Source organism: Gossypium arboreum, chromosome 5 (genome assembly GCF_025698485.1).
Source record: "Gossypium arboreum isolate Shixiya-1 chromosome 5, ASM2569848v2, whole genome shotgun sequence".
Taxonomy (NCBI): Eukaryota; Viridiplantae; Streptophyta; class Magnoliopsida; order Malvales; family Malvaceae; genus Gossypium; species Gossypium arboreum.
Genome location: NC_069074.1, coordinates 29,998,231 through 30,012,831, shown reverse-complemented (window position 1 = coordinate 30,012,831; position 14,601 = coordinate 29,998,231). Strand labels below are relative to the sequence as shown.

The 14,601-nt window shown below is 33.9% G+C and overlaps 1 long non-coding RNA gene across 1 annotated transcript; it reads left to right on the top strand.

Moving 5' to 3' along the window:
- Positions 1-11,611: 11,611 nt before the first annotated feature.
- LOC128293053 (uncharacterized) lies at positions 11,612-14,126 on the top strand. Its single transcript, XR_008283079.1, has 2 exons — positions 11,612-11,715; positions 13,926-14,126. It is a non-coding gene; the product is annotated as an uncharacterized LOC128293053 (long non-coding RNA).
- The last annotated feature ends 475 nt before the right edge of the window (positions 14,127-14,601 follow it).

Genomic DNA, 14,601 nt, shown 5'->3' with positions numbered 1-14,601 from the left:
GTCTATACTTGCTTACGGAAAGAAATATATTTATTTTGAATTTGTGGAATAATTTCTGAATAATTTAATCCTTCGGTTTCATTCCTAAACTTTTTTGTGTAAACGCATTTAGGTTACTCTAAACTACATTAAACTTGCATTGATTCTTATCAAACTGATAGCGTTGAAGTAAAATCTTTTTAATAAATGTCACTTTTTAAGATTCCAACTTATATGGAAAGCTTGATATCTCCGCTTCAGAATGCATTTGTTAGCAATAGACAGATCTATGATAATGTGATTGTAAAAGTCGAAATTCTGAGCACAATTTAGAGAAAATAAAAAAAAAGTACAGGTGGAATTTTTGTCTGATTGAAGTTGGACATAAACAAATCCTATGACAGACTTAGCTGGAACTTTGTGGCGAATATGGGTTTAATTGAGAAATGGATTCATTTAATGATCACTTGTATCTGCGCTGTGAGCTATCAACTCTAGGTTAATGGTGATGACCAATTGCAACATTTTTTTTCCAGAAATGGGAGTGAGACAAGACAAGCCATTATACCCCTATATCTTTATCTTATGCCACATTAATGAAAGCTGAAGAATCAAATTCCAAATTCATGGTATTTATTTTTGAGCATGACAGTTTTATCCTTTTTAGAACGAATTTTTAGGAGTGCCAAATTGTTAAAAATATCTTGGATGAGTACTATCGCATGTCTGGTCAGGTTATAAATATAGATAAGAATGAGTTGATGGTTAGCAGAAATTGTGATTCGAGATTTATGAAAATATTTAGACCAGGTTTGAGGTGAAAGTAGGGATAACGAGCATTTGGGGTTTGATTTTGGTAGAATGTGGAACAAAGCTAATTTTTTTCAACCTTCGATTAATAGACTTCAAAAACAGCTTCAAGGTTGGGAAGCAAATCTTTTTCAGGAGGGGAAAAATTCACGTTGATTACTCTTATAGCAATATTCCAATATCTACCATTTAGCTTGTTTTAAGGCTTTGGATAATGTTTGAAATACTGTTGACGCAATAGTCAAAGACTTTTATCGGCATAATAGTAGTGGCAAGAGAAAATTTTCACATGATTTGAAAATCCAAATCATTGAATCAAGCACTTTTGGAAGACAAGCTTGGCCCTATTTATAGAGGTGCAAGGTGGGTGGTTCAAAATATAATTGTGAAAAAAATATTGCAGTAAAAAAGCATTGGTCGAGAAACTTCCAAGGCAAATGATTTGTGGATTTGGAAAGTATTTTACATGGTAAAGAATCAAGTAAAAGAGGCCTGAACTCGAAGTGTGGAGTGGAAACCAAATAATGGTAGTTAACGGCCAGATAAGGGAGAGGGACGAGATAGTGCAAGAGGTGAGATATTGTAACATTAGACTAAATGAATTGATTAACCATGCAGAAAGGTGTATTAATACAAAGCTCTTTCTCATTTTGAGGTAGAGTTATACAAAGACGGATAGCATGAAATTTATTAATTTAAATTCACCAAAATTTTCAATTTTAAGTTTGGAAAATCAGTTGGCTTGTGACGCACTTTGGGACAGAATTATGGTATTTTTAGGTCAAATGTCTTCTTGTCCATAAAAGAGCTATCTCTTTTAACTTTAAAATTTGCTTAGAATAACCTTATTTCGAATTTGAGAATTTAAATTATGGACGTTTTAGTGAAGACTCTAAAGTAAAAAATTTTGACGAAATTATTATCAGAATTATAAGTTTCAAACTTCAGATTCATCTTTAATCAATATTGGGCTTACTTTAGATTATATAGAAGCTTAGTATTGTATTTATTAAATTCTATAACTTTTGTATTTATTAGGATCTTAAGATTTTTTTAATTCTTGTAAATTGTTTGGAAATTTTATGGTTTTTAGTTGACAAGAAAATTTATTTCAACTAGAATTATTTCTTATTTTAGTTTAACCAAATTAGAAGTTTAATAAACTTAGAAGGTTGTTTTTCATTCAATTTGTAGCAGGCACTTTCATTATTCATATAGAATACGAATTCGAATATTGATTAGTAAAGAGTAAGTTTCTTTGCAATATTCAATTCTTGTTAGTGCCTAGAAATTCTTTTACTTAATTCTGCTAAAGATTTTTGGGGCAAATCTTTACACTTCGGATTGTTAAGATTTTTTTTTTTTGAAGAATGATTAGAGTTATTAATTGAATTTATAAAAAAAAATTGTTTGAAGATTCAGTTGGACTCTTATCATTCTATTCCACAATCCATTGGTTTTGTCATTCCATCTTCCAGTTTATTTTTTTCAACTTCATCAATTATCCTTATTGTTGGTCCGATTTAGTCATATTGTTTGCTATTTTTTTTCCTAGGTATTAAGAAAGGCTTATTTAAGTGGAAATCATCATTCAAGGGGCTTCCAAACTTTCGATTATCTCATCCCTCTTAAACCAACTTGCTCTTGTCTTCTTCTTCAATTTTTCTTTGCCGATCTTTGCTATTTCTTTGCTGATTTATTTTATTTGTTTTTCTAGCAGCCATTCAAACCTTAAAAGGGCTTAGTACCCTATCAAACTCTTTCTCCTACTTGAGAATCACATTTGGCAGCTTTGGGATCAATCTCCTACTCAGTTTAGGGGTCCTTCCTCAAAGCTGATTCTTTTACTTCTCTCTTCTTCTCTTTTATTTGTTTTATTTCATTCAAATATCTAACTTTGGGGTTCTCATCTTCTTGCTGACTTGTTTCAAGTGCCATACCAAAAACTTACTGCCCAAGCAATCTTGGAAAAGTTGGCTTACAAAACGGTGAATGTTGCACATAGAAAGTTTAAATTTTTTTCTTAAAATCAAGTCTGATGATATTTATAGTAATAAACATTTAATTAAATTATTATTGGTTCTTTGAATGAGATGTTTAATTTATTTCCTAATTTTCTACCAAACAATCTTCTTTGTTATCCTTAAACTCCGATTTGTTTTGACTGTGGACTCAAATAACTTGAACCAAATGCACAGACTAAAAACTTTGATTAATTTTTAGTGGGAGAGTTAATTTCTCTCTATGAGAACTAGAAAACTTTGAGCCTAGCATAAAGTATAGAATAAATTTTCGCTATTTCCCCATAGCAACAATGCTCAAATAATGTTTCTATTAGGTCATCTAATAGTTCCTATTTATGAGAAAAAAGTACTAGAATTTTACTTGAACAATGGATAATTTAATAACAATATTTTACTAGAAAATACAATATTCCCTTATCTGGAATATAGAGGTAGCAACACACCTTATTGTGCACTAGGGATTGTCGCCCCTCTTATATGGGATGGGTTTGTTGGGCTATCTTGTGCACTGGGTACGATTATGTGTTATATGAACTTTTAACCAACCCAATAACTATTTTTCCTATTTCTCAAAATATTAATTGATTAATTAAATTAATTAAATTGTCCAATTAAACTATTTTCTCAACTCATTTCTAATTCGGTTAAATTTCTCTAATTTGTTAAAATTATGGCAACTTTACCGTATTAGAATCTATGAGAAATTATATTTAATTAACCCGTTTAATAAAATTATGACCACTAATTAATTTAATTTTCACTTTGAACTACAATTATTTAATTCTAATCAATTAAATTATCCAAAGAAATTAATTTAATTTCTAAATCATCTTTTGTATTTAACGAGAAAGTACATTCACTGTGGATAGAGATACATGCGCTTTTTTTTCTCTTAATCGTCATTTTCATTCAATTTATACTATCAATTCTACATGCAATCCGTTTTGGGTTATATTAAACTAGTGGAAGGAATGATTGGATATATATAATTAGAGCTTAAATAATTTGTAATTTGTTAGAAAATATGGATATCACATTTATAATAAGAGTAATTATATGTTATTATTTACTATCATAAAGGTTAATTCAAATTAAAAGTGATCTAATTTGGTTAAGATTTATTAGGCTTTAGTTATTAAATAAAGTATGGGTTAAATATGTGTAAATATTCTAGTAACTAATTTCTAATTGATGATGGGCTAATTAGAAATTAGGGTTAATATGCAAAAGTTATATATTAGGGTTATGGTCCCCAAATTACACATAGGTAACTTTTCTAATATTCCATCTTTAGAGAAGAAAAAGTCACCTTCGCTAGGTTATTTGTGTGTTGATTTGAAAGATCAAAACCATAAGATCCGAAGATTTCAAGAAATCGATGAATTGAGATACGTTTCCGCGTCTAGTTTTATTTTTTATTTATTCTTGATGATTTTACATGACAGACCCTAACTCATAAAATTTTGTATAAAAATTTTACGGTTCTAACATAATTAAGTTCCATCTCTTCATCTATTAATTATAAAATTATTTAATTGATATTGTGTTTAGTTGACACAATTTTGTTTTTCATTTTAATTATTTTTTCCATGAATTCTACCGATTTTGGCACTTACTTGATAATTACTATGTAGGTACAATATGTTTAGTGCATTGAAAAACAAGTCAAATTGTAGACTGAAATGAAGATTTTGCATGAGGATTGAAGTGTAGTAGAAGATTCTCAGACAGTTAAAGGACCACAATACCTCTTTCATGATGAAGGGTGGTTTTAACATCATTTCTAATACTAATGCCCTTTAGGTTCAGGTACTTAGGTCAAAATACAGGATCCCTAGCGGTTTTCCTGATGACTTGTCAAGGAGTCGATGTTCTTTTTTATGGAGATCCATTTCTAAGGTGTGGCCCCTCATTCGTGAGAATTTAATCTGGTCAGTCAGAGATGGTAATAATTCATGTGCTGGCATGACCCTGGATTCCCAATTGCGGTCCCTTATTTAAGTATATCCCTTATTCTTCTAACCCTTTTCTAGATTGTTCTCTTAATAGTATGGTTGCAGGTGATGGCTCATGGAAGTTGGATCTTTTCAGACCTTGGGTTCTTGAAAAAATTATCAACAAAATAATAAGCATCCCACCGCCCCATCCTTTGTCAGGTCCTAATCGGATTATTTGGGGAGCTACCTCGACTGGCTCTTTCTCTCTCAAAAGCAGTTATGAGAAGGTTCGTAAAGGCACTTTCAACTTGAAAGAGTGGCTCTGGGAAATACCATGGACATTTCACGGCCATCATCGGATCCGTTTTTTCATCTAGTTGGCTTTAAAACAACGTCTCTTAACAAATGTTGATAGGGTAAGACGAGGCTTTGGGAGTAGCAGTGCATGTGGCCTCTGTGGGCATGATCATGAAAATGTTTTACATATACTCAGAGAGTGCAATGCTGCCAGAGACATTTGGGACAAGCTTATTTCACAATAGGATCTTTCTAGTTTCTATTCTGGATCTCTTCTCGACTGGATGAAGAACAATCTTCAGAGCCATTCTTCTTCTTGGGTGATATTGATTGGCCATGTCTCTTTGGGATTATCGTGTGGCATATTTGGAAAAATTGAAACCTGTTCATTTTTCAAAGTCTTACATGAAGTGTTGATGAAATTATTAAAATCTCTTATAGCTGGACGAGACAATATTCCTCTATTTCAGTGACTTCATCTCATAAAGCACGAAGTCGTCTTCATAATTGGCCTTTACATAATGACTGGGTGAGTTTGAACACAGATGGGTCGGTGAAGTTTGATGAAGGCTTCGCTGCAGATAGTGGCTGTGTGAGAGATCATAATGGTGAATGGATCATTGCATTCGCGAAATATTTGAGCAATTGCACCATTTTAGAGGCAGAGCTTTAGGGAATACTAAATGGGCTAACCCTTATTCTGGATAGGCACTTTGGGAAAATCCTAATCCAGACTGATAGTATTGAAGCTAATAATGTCATACTAGAGGATTCTTCGAAAAACTCTAGCTCTGCCTTGGTCCGAAAAATTCATCTTATCTTGAGGAAGTTGGAGTAGTGGAAAATTCAGTATATTCTCTAGGAGGAAAACTTAATTGCTGATAGTCTGGCCAAGTCAATTCGTACTAGGAGTCTTAGTTTAAGATTGTTTGAAGATCCTCCTTGTATTTCTTTTCTTGCACCCAAAAAAAAAAAACCAAATCTTTGGTTTGAACTTAGGGATTTTATGTTGTAACTGCACAATATTTTGGATTTTTTAAGTTTTCTTGAATTTTGAATTTTAATTTTGATGAGCAATTTTCTTTCATTTTTTTGTTTATTCTTCAAATTATGAGTAGCTAAATCCTTTAGGAAGATAATTAATTTGATGTTTGGATTATGAGTTAGAAATCGTATATATATTTTTCAATTCAATATTTATTAATTTTTTTATTTAGGAGATAGACCTAATCATCTCACAATGTCGTTTTAGAATCAAAATTGAGTTGGGTCTCTTGATTTGGTGTTAGATGGCATACAGTTGGTGAACCAGTACGATCTGTAATTGTCGTGTTTGGTCTACTGAAAATAAATTGACGTGACCAATTGAGTAAATGAATGAATCCGTCAATAGAGTTAACGATCAAGTTTAAACGATCTGCGTAGTTGAGGCCGTTGATTTGAGTCGGATCCTTCTAGTTCGCAAAGCTGCCAATAAATTAAATTGTAGTCGCTGATTTCAAGTTTATTCACTTGTAAGAGTTAGTTGTCGAGTTATTCCTGCAGTTAATTACATGCAGAAGGGTTGGTGGTTTGAGGTTGTTCCTCAACCACTATAATTGACTTATCGGTTGGAGTTGAAAATTCATTGTCTAGGATTTGTTCAAAGCCGGAGTCAGAATCATGCTTAAAGCTGGAGCTTTTGTTATATCAATTTACTCAATTTTAATTTTATTTGTTTATTTTTTCCGCATTCAATTTATTTGTAGTATTTATTTTATTTGAATTTTAGTTATTTATTTTATATTTAGATTTAATTCCCCTTCTTTATTTTCGTAGTTTCACATAATTTTTTTATCATAAGAAATAATTAAAATTAATCAATTAGTTTTTGTGGGATTGACCCTACTCACTTTACTGCAAATTTAATTTAATTTTAGTTTAGGCGTAGGAATTTATTTTTGATGGATTCGACACCCATCATTAATCATGGATTCATTCCACTAAAGTACCATGATTGAAATCTCCCTTATTATATAAAATTACGAAAGCAATTTAATAAATGTTTGTCCAATTACATTGTTATAAGTGTGTTGTTACCTTCATAGGGTATTCTTAATCATTTTGGGTTAATATTGTTTACCCAATATTACATCTTCCTTCATGAAAAGTCAATTACTATGAAATAGTAATGAGTCATAGTCACATTACTTTTTTATCTATTAGATAATACTAATGAGAGGATATCATTTTTCCTTTATTGGACTATGAATTCCATTATTGTAAATAAAATTATGACATGCAAAAGTCATATACCTAACGTATCAACTTTTAGCTTTTTAGTTATTTGAACTTGGGATATTAATATACCAAAATATATGAGTCACGCACACATAGTCTGTAACACCTTAGACCCAGCCTAGGAGTCTAGACTGAATCCCGAATGTTACATTGTTTATCGAAGTGATCGTAGGTAAATTTTTTTACAAAACAATTAACATGCCGAATCGTAAAATTTAATTGTTTAAAATCCAATTAATAAAATTTCAGTTAAAGTAGTATATTTAAGCAAAATAAAAACGAATAAAACATAAATCGAAATTTATACCACAGTTTCATAAAGCTTTACATTTTGAAACTGAATAAGAGAGTAGAAACTAAAAACACAACTAATAGTTTATCTCCCATTATGACTGTCTGAGACCTTCGCATCCGAGTCTAGCGTCAGAATTCAGAAATGTACCTGAAAAGGAAACATTAAGAGGGGGTGAGCTACGCGAGCTCAGTGTGAGACCGAAACAAAACTAAAAACACTTTTTTAGAATTTAGACCAATATTGCATCAGACTTATAGATAAACACCGCGTCAGAAAGAAACTTGGACGTAATGCCTCAACAGAACAGAAATTGCACTCACATCAATTCACAAATAGACGGACAAAATATAGTCAAACAATCAAGCACCCAGAACATACAAATTGACATGGATGAAATGCAGTCAAATAAAACCCGGCCATCCAGCCAACACACCTTTTCGTCCCTCGATCACACCCATAAGAGCTGTTTAAGCTCATCCAGCCAAAACACACCACATAGGACCTCAAAGGCCCATCCAACCTTACACACCACATATGTGGACTAAGCCACTCAGATAACAATATGCAGCAAAGCTGGCGTATGTGCCGTACAATGCCATGCGGTAATCATTGTCTGAGACAAGTTACGATCTTAATAACGAGCAGATAATAGTACGCAGACAAAGTTGGCCTTTTGCAATATAGCGCGATAAATCATTATACGAGTAAATTGCAGTAGAACTGCCAGATCATATCAGAATCAAACTCCCTTCTCTTCATAAACCTACCCAAAATCTTTAACTTTATGCAAGTGTATGTATGCACACAAATTCAGAGAATAGAGACATTTACACAATAAGTCCAAGGGAACAGATATGCAACACACTCCACAAATCAGATTCAAAATCACACGTCACACACAATCATCACAGATATCGAATCTTGAACACTAAACTTAGTTAAGGGTCAGAGCACCCACATAAAAACATATTTAGATTAGAAATGCACACAGAACCTACATAAGGGTCTTAAAACCACACACTCATGTGCTCTAGCCGTGTGGTAATGCCTAGGCCATATGGTAGATCAAAAGCTCGCGTAAGGATGGGCACACGGCCGTGACTAAGGCACACGCCTGTGCGAAGAAAGGCACACGGCCGTGTGACTAAGGCACACGCCCGTGTGGACCAGAGACATGGCCGTGAGAATAGGCCGTGTAACTCTCTGTCCATTTATACTAAATTAGAGTACAGGGCTGTCACGGTCATGTGAGGGTCTCACACGCCCGTGTGCCCACCAGACACGGCCGTGTGTCCAAAACACACGCCCGTGTGGGATCCTTAAATCCCCAAATGAGCCACACGGCTGTGTGGCTAGGCCGTCTGACACTAAATCACTCAATCCTTAATTTCCAATCATACACACCCGTGTGCCCGAAGGACATGGCCATGTGAAAATCTCCAAATCTCCAAATCGACCACACGACCATGTGGCCGGGCCGTGTGGCGCCCAAATCAGCCCAAAAACCCTAATTCCTAATTCCACACGGCCGTGTGCATAAGCACATGCCCGTCTGGCAGTCTATGTGGTCACGAAACCACCTTTAAACAGCCTGTAAAATGTGAATTCACCCCCAAGCACTCTTTAACCTCAAATAAATTCGACACATACTATAATAACCTAACTTTGATGCACTTTAATATCAAATATTCAATACGAATACCCCATTATCGAAACCCGCACATGTATTTTCCCCATCCCACCGCATTTCGACACCAAATTAAAATAATTCACAAGTAACCAGAGTTTCGAACCCACACTTGATTCGTGATCGGAGACGTTCAGACACTAACCAGAGGAGTGAAACTCTCCTAGGATCCGTCGGCAAAAATTGTTTTCCAAATAAGAAGGAAAATAAAATAAGGAAAATAAAACCAGAGGAGAGCAAAAAGAAAAACGTCCAGAAAAAACAAAAATAATAAAAATAAAGCCAAAAATATTAATAACAATAATAATAGGAAGTAACTAAATAAGTAGATACCTTTAATAAGACAAATTGAATTCACATAAAAATAATTCTTCAAAACACGCTCAAGGACTCAAACCCGTAACCTCAAGGTTCATTATCACTCATCTAACCACTAGACCAGCAGGCCCATTCTAACTTTAAATCGCGAAAACTAAATACAATAATGCAGTCTTCTAACTGACCCTAACCACAAAAACTTAAAACTTCTAGCCCCAAAATTTGGGGTGTTACATAGTTATCTACTTAGAATTGCGATAACCTATACTATGAATGTTACAAGTGAATTAATCCATAAATGGATCTAGGATTAATTTTGATTGAAACTTGTCCGATGTATTATCAGTACAGACAACTGCATCTATGTTTCTATCTTCTGAGAGTCATCTACTTCAATACCCAAGATAAGATATCTTCCTATTTGGATTTAATAGACGGCATAATAATCCCTTAACTGATTTGCTCGATTTTAATTCATCAGACTATTAACCTTTTAGATTACCTATAATATAAGTTATCTTCTCGCATTATGATCCATCCACGTAATGCCAGTGTAACTGACATGAGGTTGGGATCAATGGCACAAGCATATAAGAGGTGTTAAAGATGGACTTCTATCGCTTCAAATACGAGAATTAAGTGCCATCTAGTTTCAAGAAACGAGATATTTTTGTTTTCATTTTCTAAGAAAATGAAACAGTAAGGAAAATGTGTTCGGTTGAAAATTTTGAAAATGATTTTGAAAAATGAAAAAGTGTGAAAATTAGAAAATAATAAAAATTGTTTTCATTTTTTCTTAAAAATATTTTGTAAAATTGAGAAAGGCTAAATAAACAATAATTTTAAATTTTAAATTTAATCAATAAATTGGCCATGATTCAAACTCATGTAAGAGAGAACTCAATTTGAATCCATATGTAGTAAATTTTTTATTTTATTCTCGTATTTCTATTATAAGAAAATAGTGTATCAAACATGTTTTCAATTTTTCATTATCGAAAATAGATTTTTATTTTTATTAACCAAATGTACCTTTCAATTTCTAAAATAGAAAATGAAAACTATTTTTAAAAATAGAAAATAAAAACAAAAAATATTTTTAGAAACCAAACACAACCTTAGTTTTCAATTTCCTTTGTTTGATTAACTCTTAATTTGATATAAAAACTTGACAGTGCTTGAAAATATCCCAATGAAGGTGTTAGCAATTTTGCTTATTGTTAAAGCAAGTGTTAGCCTTGTTCAAAGGTCCTCTGTGCAATTAGCTTATCTTAAGTTATTTTCTTTTCACAAAAAAAAAAAAGAAAAGAAAAGATACAGTCATTTAACCACCTAAATTTGGAGAACTTTTGAAAATGTTTTTAAAAGGTATAGATTAAAATATATTAAGGGAGGGATCCACTTATGCCGGAATAAAATTATAGTAGTTTTACACCCTTTTGTATAATTTTGTATGGTCGATATTTTAATTATCCATTTGTTAAATTTATTTATATAATTGTACTTGCCATGCATGTAACACCCTGAATTTGGGCCTAGAAGTTTTGGGCCTTGAGCATGGGAGCGGTTGAAGGCAGCTTATAATATTCTGTTGTGCGTGAAAATTTCGTAGTTGAAGGCTTGTTTTAGTGGTTAAGTGTGCTGAGAAGTGTTGGAGAAGTCCTTGGTTCAAACCTGGACTCTAGCAAAAATTTTGGTTTAAGATGAATCAAACCCTTGGTGTAGTAGGTAGGCCTTAAGAATATTGTTGGAGAAATTATGACACAAAAAGCCTTGTGGCTTAGTGGCAAGTAGCGTATGGACTATTTAAGAGGAGGCATGGGTTCGAATCCCATGGCAAGCAAAGAGCATTTATTTTGCTAACAGGGGGCGGCAAGAGTTGGTGTTGAATTTAAACTCTGATGATGGAGGGATCCCACATCGGGAAGCTAACATAAGAGTGGATACGAAGCTGGCTTTAAATATAGAGAACCATGAGGAGAGTAAGGTACCTTTCTTGGCTAACCCTTTCGCTTTATGGCATACTCGTTTGGGTTGGGCGTCGGCTAAGAGTGCTCGGAGCGTGGATTAACTCCAGTCTCCAATCAGGTGTGTATTTCTCACTACTCTAGCTGTAGGATGGCTACTTCGGGCCGCGATGGGCACAATGGGCTTACGGGCCTAATTGGATAAGTTGTTTAATTGTGTAGTAAATATTAGACTAGGTTAGGTGAATATCATATTTGTGGCTAGATTTGGGCTAAAAGGGCCACACGAGCGTGTGGGCCTATTTGGGCTGAGAAAGGGCTTTAGGCCCATTCGTATTGTTATCCCTGTTTAGAATATTTTAGTTTACCAAATTACCAAAATACCCCTAGTTTGTAAAATTACCAAAATACCCTTGGTTTACAAAATTACCAAAATACCCTTGGTTTGTAAAATTACTAAAATACCCTTGGTTTACAAAATTACCAAAATACCCCTGGTTTGTAAAATTACTAAAATACCCTTGGTTTATAAAATTACCAAAATACCCCGGGTTTGTAAAATTACCAAAATACCCTTAGTTTACAAAATTACCAAAATACCCCTAGTTTGTAAAATTACTAAAATACCCTTTGTTTATAAAATTACCAAAATACCCCTGGTTTGTAAAATTACTAAAATACCCTTGGTTTACAAAATTACCAAAATATCCCTGGTTTGTAAAATTACCAAAATACCCCTGGCTTGTAAAATTACCAAAATACCCCTGATTTGTGAAATTATCGAAATACTATCGATTTGTAAAATATCAAAATACCCCTGTAGGGTAGAATTACCGAAATACCCCTGTAAGGTAGAATTACCGAAATACCCCTGTAAGGTAGAATTACCGAAATACCCCTGTAGGGTAGAATTACCGAAATACCCCTATAGGGTAGAATTACCGAAATACCCCTGTAGGGTAGAATTACCGCAATACCCCTGTAGGGTAGAATTACCGAAATACCCCTGTAGGGTAGAATTATCGAAATACCCCTGTAGGGTAAAATTATCGAAATACCTCTGTAGGGTAGAATTACTAAAATACCCCTGTAGAATGGAATTACCGAGATACCTTATGGGGTAAAATTACCATTTTACCCCTAAGGTGTTGAATGACTGTTTTGCCCTTGTAGCCAAGTGACTAACTTGGACTGTATGGATGACGAATTTGATTGTGAACATATGTTGGTATATGAATGACTTGACTGTGATTGTTTGATTCAAATATGGGCATGACATTCTGCATACATGACATGTTGCATGGGTTGGACTTTTGTACGGAGGAAGATCTGATCTGTTAGGATCGCATGGTTGCTTGATGACTGTGGATCCACCGAAGGCTTAAGAACCGTATATTTGTACTGATTTGATAAGGTCGCACGGGTCGCCCAAGATAACTGTGGACCGATCAATGGCTGAATGCTGATCATATTTACTCGAGGCTGTGTGCCAACTATATTACCGTCGCTGATGGCTATGTGCCTAACATGATACAGCTACCGATGGCTTAAAGCTTTCTGATTATGGCTTTGTGTCAACCTACATATGGCTCTGTGCCAACCTGATTACGGTTTGTATGCCAAACGTATTTGCCTAAGGCTATGTGCCAATATATGGTTATTGACGACTCTGTGTCGATCACATTTACCTAGGGATGTGTGCCGGTTATGTTACTCTAGTTGATGGCTATGTGCCTAACATATACTGATTATCGATGGCTTTGTGCCCGTGATACATTAAGTGGCTTTGCCACATTATTCATTCGGTGGCTATGCCACAAATATCTGTTCTGGTGGCTCTGCCACAATATCTGTATCTGGTGACTCTGTCATAATATCTGATAACTGAGCAGCAATGCTGCAATTGTGGAGTGTAGGGCTAGGTGGGTTGAGCTATTCCCCACATGGAGTGTAGGGCTGAATACGGTGGAGTGTAACGGTTGGTTATAAAGGTGGATTGGGTTGGGATTGCATTCACATTCGACTTTTGATTACATTACACGACATCGATTTCGATTTTGATTACATTACGATGCTAATTTTGATTCTGATTCTGTCACCTAATTCTGATTATGATTCTGATTCTAGTTCTGATAATGTTTCTTATTCTGTAATGGGTTAAAGCCCATCTGGTACTGTCTGTTATAATGGGCTAAGGCCCAATTGGTACTAAAACTGTAAGTAAGGCTGGGGCCAGACTTTTAATTCTTTTATATAACTGACTGTTCCTTTTTATAGTAGGAGATTTCACACTGATTTTTCGTAAACTCACCCCGTTTATTAACCTTTCAGGTAATTTCCAGCCTTAGACGGATCGGGGCTGCGAGGGGCTCGGAGGAAGCCACACACACTGTTTATGTTACAGTTTTGATTATTACTTTTAAATGTTTTTATGAGGGTTATAGTAAAGCCGTTGTAATTTTCTGGATTTCAAATTTGGAATTTTATTTATTGTTCTTATAATTACTAGTATTAGAACACGGTTTTCCAAAGCAACTCATCGTTGTTCAAAACATCACGTAACGCAATTGTTTTTAAATTAAGCTTCAGAATCGCCGAGATTTTTACAAAGTTGTTAAGAATGTTATTAAATTGAGGTTTTCTAACAAGGTTTAAAAGGGTATAAGTTTTAATTATTAAAAGGGTTTTAATGGAAACATGGTTTTCAAAAACACTTCAATGTGACACGCTAGATTCGAGCCAAACTTCCAGGTCGAGTTTGGGGTGTTACAATGCATGTAAATTTTTGAACCAATTCGATATCTCTATCATGTTGATCTGAAAAAAGTGTCTATATTAATACCTATTGAACGATTCAAAGTTTTTTTATATAAAATAAATAGTTTAAAATTTTAATTTATGTCAAATTTGACATGCATGATCTATAAAATGAAATATGAAATATAACATTTGGATAATTAAAATATTATTCATACAAAAATATACGAATGATGTAAAACTAAATTAG